Genomic DNA, 6,941 nt, shown 5'->3' with positions numbered 1-6,941 from the left:
GAAAAACCGCACCAGGGGGAATTTTGTCATTTGTCATGAAGGTGCCGGAATGTGTTGAAATTTCGTAGGTTTATAGGAAATGGCCCGAGAAATTGGATTCTGGGCGAAATCCTGAGATCTCGGGACTTCGTCCTGAGCCCAACTGACAACTACCTTTGGAGTTTGAAGAAGTGTTAGGCAGAAAATTAACAAAGAAAAACCGTACCAGGGGCAATTTTGTCACTTGTCATGACGGTGTCGGAATGGGCTGAAATTTGGTTGGTTGATTGAAAACAGCTCGAGAAATTAGACTTTGGGCGAAATCTTGAGATCTCGAGACTTCGCCCCGAGTCCAATTGACAACTAGCTTTAGAGTTCGAAGAAGTGTTGGACAGAAAATTAACAAAGAAAAATCGCACCAGGGGCAATTTTGTCATTTGTCATGATGGTGTTGGAATGGGCTGAAATTTGGTAGGTTGATTGGAAATGGCCCGAGAAATTGGACTCTGGGCGAAATCCTGAGATCTTGGAACTTCGCCTCGAGTCTAACTGACAACAAGCTTTGGAGTTTGAAGAAGTGTTGGACGGAAAATTAACAAAGAAAAAACCGCACCAGGGGTAATTTTTCATTAGTCGCGACGGTGTCGAAATGGGCTAAAATTTGGCAGGTTGATTGGAAACGACCCGATAAATTCCACACGGGGCGCAATTCCGAGATCTTGGGACTCCACCCCTAGTCCAAATGACAACTAGCTTTGGAGTTTTATGAAGTGTTGGACAGAAAATTAATAAAGAAAAATTGCCCCAGGGGCAATTTTGTCATTTGTCGCGACGATATGAGAATGGGCTGAAATCGGGCAGGTTGATTGGAAATGGCCCGAGAAATTGGACTCGAGGCGAAATCTCGAGATCGCGGGACTCGACCCCGAGTCCAATTGACAACTAACTTTGGAGTTTGAAGAAGTGTTGGACAGAAAATTAACAAAGAAAAACCGCACCAAGGGCAATTTTGTCATTTGTCGCGACGGCATCGGAATGGGCTGAAATTTGGCAAGTTGATTGGAAACGGTCCGGGAAATTGGACATGGGGCGAAATCCTGAGATCTCGGGACTCCGACCCGAGTCCAATTGATAACTAGCCTTGCAATTTGAAGAAGTGTTGGACAGGAAATTAACAAAGAAAAACCGCACCAGGGCCAATTTTGTCATTTGTCACGATGGTGTCGGAATGGGCTAAAATTTGATAGGTTGATTGAAAACGGCCCTAGAAACTGCACTCGGGGTGAAATTACGAGATCTTGGGACTGCACCTCGAGTCCAATTGGCAACTAACTTTGGAGTTTGAAGAAGTGTTGGACAGAAAATTAATAAAGAAAAACCACACTAGGGGCAATTTTTTCATTTGTCGCGACGTCGTCGGAATGTGCTGAAGTTTGGCAAGTTGATTGGAAAGGGCCTAAGAAATTGGGCTCGGGGTGAAATTTTGTGATCTCGGGACTTTACCCTGAGTCCAATTGGCAACCAACTTTGGAGTTTGAAGAAGTATTTTATAGAAAATTAACAAAGAAAAACCACACCAGGGAAATTTTTTCATTTGTCATGACGGTGTCGGAATGGACTAAAATTCGGTAGGTTGATTGGAAACGGCCCGAGAAATTGGACTCTGGGTGAAATCCCAAGATCTCGGGACTTCGCCCTAAGTCTAATTGACAACTAGCTTTGGAGTTTGTAGAAGTGTTGGACAGAAAATTAACAAAGAAAAACCGCACCTGGGGCAATTTTGTCATTTGTCATGACGGTGTCGAAATGGGCTGAAATTTGATATGTTGATTGGAAACAGACCAAGAATTTGGATGCTGGGCGAAATCCCGAGATCTCGGGACTTCACCCCGAGTCCAACTGACAACTAGATTTGGAGTTTAAAGAAGTGTTGGACAGAAAATTAACAAAGAAAAACCGCACCAGGAGAAATTTTGTCATTTGTCATGAAGGTGTTTAAATGGGCTGAAATTTGGTAGGTTGATTGGAAACGGCTCGAGAAATTGGACTTTGGGCGAAATCCAGAGATATAGGGACTTCACCTTGAGTCTAACTGACAACTAGCTTTGGAGTTTGAAGAAGTGTTTGACAGAAATTAACAAAGAAAAATTGCACCACGGGCAATTTTGTCATTTGTCATGATGGTGTCGGAATGGGCTGAAATTTGTCAGGTTGATTGGAAACGGCCTGAGAAATTGGACTTGAGGTGAAATCCCAAGATCTCGGGGCTTCGTCTCGAGTCCAATTGACAACTAGCTTTGGAGTTTGAAGAAATGTTGGACAGAAAATTAATAAAGAAAAATGAACACCACGTTTAACTTTGTCATTTATCGCGACGGTGTCGGAATGGGCTGAAATTTGGCAGGTTGATTGGAAACGGCCCGAGAAATTGGACTCGAGGTGAAATCCAAAGATCCCGAAACTCCACCCTAAGTCCAATTGACAACTTGCTTTGGAATTTGAAGAAGTGTTGGACAGAAAATTAACAAAGAAAAATCGCACTAGGGGCAATTTTGTCATTTGTCGCGACGGTGTTGGAATGGGCTGAAATCTGGCAGGTTGATTGGAAATGGCCCGAGAAATTGGACTCGGGGTGAAATCTCAAGATCTCGGGACTCTGCTCCGAGTCCAATTGGCAACTAGCTTTGGAGTTTAAAGAAGTGTTGGACAGAAAATTAACAAAGAAAAACTGCACCAGGGGCAATTTTGTCATTTGTCGCGCTAGTGTCGGAATGGGCTGAAATTTGGCAGGTTGATTGGAAACGGCCCGAGAAATTGCTCTCGGGGTGAAATTTTGAGATCTTGGGACTTCGCCCCGAGTCTAATTGGCAACTAGCTTTGGTGTTTGAAGAAGTGTTGGACAGAAAATTAACAAAGAAAAACCGCTCCAGGGGCAATTTTGACATTTGTCGGGATGGTGTCGGAATGGGCTGAAATTTGGTAGACTGATTGGAAACGGCTCGAGAAATTTGACTCTGGGTGAAATTCTGAGATCACGGGACTTTGCCCCGAGTCTAATTGACAACTAGCTTTGGAGTTTGAAGAAGAGTTGGACGGAAAATTAACAAAGAAAAACCGCACCAGGGGCAATTTTTTCATTTGTCGCAATAGTGTCGAAATGGGCTGAAATTTGGCAGGTTGTTGGAAATGGCCCAAGAAATTGCACACAGGGCACAATTTCGAGATCTCGGAACTCCACCCCAAGTCCAATTGACAACGAGCTTTGGAGTTTGAAGAAGTGTTGGACAGAAAATTAATAAAGAAAAACTGCACTGGGGCAATTTTGTCATTTGTCGTGACGGTGTCAGAATGGGCTGAAATTTGGCAGGTTGATTGGAAACGGCCAGAAAAATCGGACTCAGGGCGAAATCTTGAGATCTTGAGACTTTACCCCGAGTCCAATTGACAACTAGCTTTGGAGTTTGAAGAAGTATTGGATAGAAAATTAACAAAGAAAAATCGCACCCGGGACAATTTTGTCGACGGAGTCTGAATTGGCTGAAATTTGGTAGGTTGATCGGAAACGACCCTAGAAATTAGATTCGGAGTGAAATACCGCGATCTCGGGACTCTGCCCCGAGTCCAACTGACAACTAGCTTTGGAATTTGAAGAAATGTTGGACAGAAAATTAACAAAGAAAAATCGTACCAGGGGCATTTTTGTCATTTGTCGCGACCGTGTCGGAATGGGCAGAAATTTGGCAGGTCGATTAGAAACGGCCCAAGAAATTGGACTCTAGGTGAAATCTCGAGATCTCAGGACTCTACCCCAAGTCTAATTGACAACTAGCTTTCGAGTTTGAAGAAGTGTTGGACAAAAAATTAACAATGAAAAATGCACCAGGGGCAATCATGTCGACGGTATCGGAATGGGCTGAAATTTGGCAGGTTGATTGGAAACAGCCCGAGAAATTGGACTCGGGGTGAAATCCCGAGATCTCAGGACTTCGCCCCGAGTCCAACTAACAACTAACTTTGGAATTCGAAGAAGTGTTGCACAGAAAATTAACAAAGAAAAATCGCACCATGGGCAATTTTGTCATTTATCGCGATGGTGTCGAATGGGCTGAAATTTGGCAGGTTGATTGAAAACGGCCCGAGAAATTGGACCCGGGGTGAAATCTCGAGATCTCAGGACTCCGTCCAGAGTCCAATTGACAACTAGCTTTGGAGTTTGAAGAAGTGTTGGACAGAAAATTAACAAATAAAAATCGCACCAGGGGCAATTTTGTCATTTGTCGCGACAGTGTCGGAATGGGCCAAAATTTGATAGGTTGATTGGAAACGGACCGAGAAATTGGACTCAGGGTGAAATCTCGAGATCTAGGACTCTATCCTGAGTACAATTAACTGCTAGCTTTGGAGTTTGAAGAAGTGTTAGACAGAAAATTAAGAAAGAAAAACCGCACCAGGGGCAATTTTATCATTTGTCGCGAAGGTGTCGAAATGGGTGAAATTGGGCAATTTGATTGGAAACGGCCCGAGAAATTAGACTCAAGGTAAAATCCCGAGATCTTGGAAGTCCATCCTGAGTCCAATTGACAACAAGCTTTGGAGTTTGAAGAAGTGTTGGATAGAAAATAAACAAAGAAAAACCGCACCAGGGGCAATTTTGTCATTTGTCACGATAGCATTGAAATGGTCTGAAATTTGGTAGGTTGATTGGAAACGGCCCCAGAAATTGGACTCGGGGCGTAATCTCGAGATCTTGGGACTCCGCCCTGAGTCCGATTGACAACTAGCTTTGGAGTTTGAAGAAGTGTTGGAGAGAAAATTAACAAAGAAAAAGCGCACCGGGGCAATTTTGTCATTTGTCGCGACGGTGTCGAAATGGGCTGAAATTTTGCAGGCTGATTGGAAACGGCCCTACAATTCACACTTGGGGCAAAATTTCGAGATTTCGGGACTCCGTCCCGGGTCCAATTGGCAACTAGCTTTGGAGTTTGAAGAAGTGTTGGACAGAAAATTAACAAAGAAAAACTGCACTAGGGGCAATTATGTCATTTGTCGGGATGGTGTCGGAATGGGCTGAAATTTGGCAGGATGATTGAAAACGGCCCGAGAGATCAGACTGGGGGTGAAATCTTGAGATCTCCGGACTCCGTCCAGAGTCCAATTGACAACTAGCTTTGGAGTTTGAAGAAGTGTTGGACGGAAAATTAACAAAGAAAAATCACACCAAGGGCAATTTTGTCATTTGTCGCGACAGTGTCGGAATGGGTCGAAATTTGGCAGGTTGATTGGAAATGAACCAAGAAACTAGACTAGGGGTGAAATCCTGTGATCTGGGACACCATCCCGATTACAATTGACTACTAGCTTTGGAGTTTGAAGACGTGTTAGACAAAAAATTAAGAAAGAAAAATCTCACTAGGAGCAATTTTGTCATTTGTCGCGATGGTGTAGGAATGGGCTTAAATTTGGCAATTTGATTGGAAACGGCCCGAGAAATTGGACTCAAGGCAAAACCCCGAGATCTTGGGAGTCCGTCCCGAGTCCAATTGATAACAAGCTTTGGAGTTTGAAGAAGTATTGGACAGAAAATAAACAAAGAAAAATCGCACCAGGGACAATCTTGTCATTTGTCACGACGACGTCGGAATGGTCTGAAATTTGGTAGGTTGATTGGAAACTGCCCGAGAGATTGGACTCGGGGTGAAATCTCAAGATCTTAGGACTTCCCCCCGAGTCCGATTGACAACTAGATTTGGAGTTTGAAGAAGTGTTGGACATAAAATTAACAAAGAAAAACCGCACTAGGGGAAATTTTGACATTTGTTGCGATGGTGTCAGAATGGGCTGAAATTTTGCAGGTTGATTGGAAACGGCCCTAGAAATCGCACTCGAGGTGAAATTTTGAGATCTTAGGACTCCGCCCTGGGTCCAATTGGCAACTAGCATTGGAGTTTGAGGAAGTGTTGGACAGAAAATTAACAAAGAAAAACCGCACCATGGGCAATTTTGCCATTTGTCGCGATGGTGTCGGAATGGGCTGAAATTTGGCAGGTTGATTGAAAAGGGCCCGAGAGATTGGACCCGAGGTAAAATCTCGAGATCTCAGGACTCCGTCCAGAGTGCAATTGACAACTAGCTTTGGAGTTTGAAGAAGTGTTGGACAGAAAATTAACAAAGAAAAATCGCACCAGGGGTAATTTTGTCATTTGTCGTGACAGTGTCGAAATGGGCTGAAATTTGGCAGGTTGATTGGAAACAGATCGAGAAATTAGACTTGGGTGAAATCCCTAGATCTGGGACTCCATCCTAAGTACAATTGACAATGAGCGTTGGAGTTTGAAGAAGTGTTAGACAGAAAATTAAGAAAGAAAAACTGCACTAGGGACAATTTTGTCATTTGTCGCGACGGTGTCGGAATGGGCTGAAATTTGGCAATTTGATTGGAAACGGACCAAGAAATTGGACTCAAGTCAAAACCCCGAGATCTTGGGAGTCCGTCTCGAGTCCAATTGACAACAAGCTTTGGAATTTGAAGTAGTGTTGGATAGAAAATAAACAAAAAAAATCGCACCAGGGGCAATTTTGTCATTTGTCACGACGGCGTCGAAATGGTCTAAAATTTGGTAGATTGATTGGAAACAGCCCGAGAAATTGGACTCGAGGCGAAATCTAGAGATCTCAGGACTCCGTCCCGAGTCCAATTGACAACTAGCTTTGAAGTTTGAAGAAGTGTTGGAAAGAAATTTAACAAAGAAAAAGCAGACCAGGGGCAATTTTGTCATTTGTCGCGACGGTGTCGGATGGATTGAAATCTAGTAGGGTGATTGGAAACGGCCCGAGAAACTGGACTCAGGGCGAAATCTCGAGATCTTGGGACTCCACCTTGAGTCTAATTGACAACTACCTTTGGAATTTGAAGAAGTGTTGAACAATAAATTAACAACGAAAAACCTCACCAGGGGCAATTT

The sequence above is a fragment of the Olea europaea genome, unplaced genomic scaffold, assembly GCF_002742605.1.
Source record: "Olea europaea var. sylvestris unplaced genomic scaffold, O_europaea_v1 scaffold164, whole genome shotgun sequence".
NCBI lineage: Eukaryota > Viridiplantae > Streptophyta > Magnoliopsida > Lamiales > Oleaceae > Olea > Olea europaea.
This window is presented reverse-complemented; position numbering follows the sequence as displayed.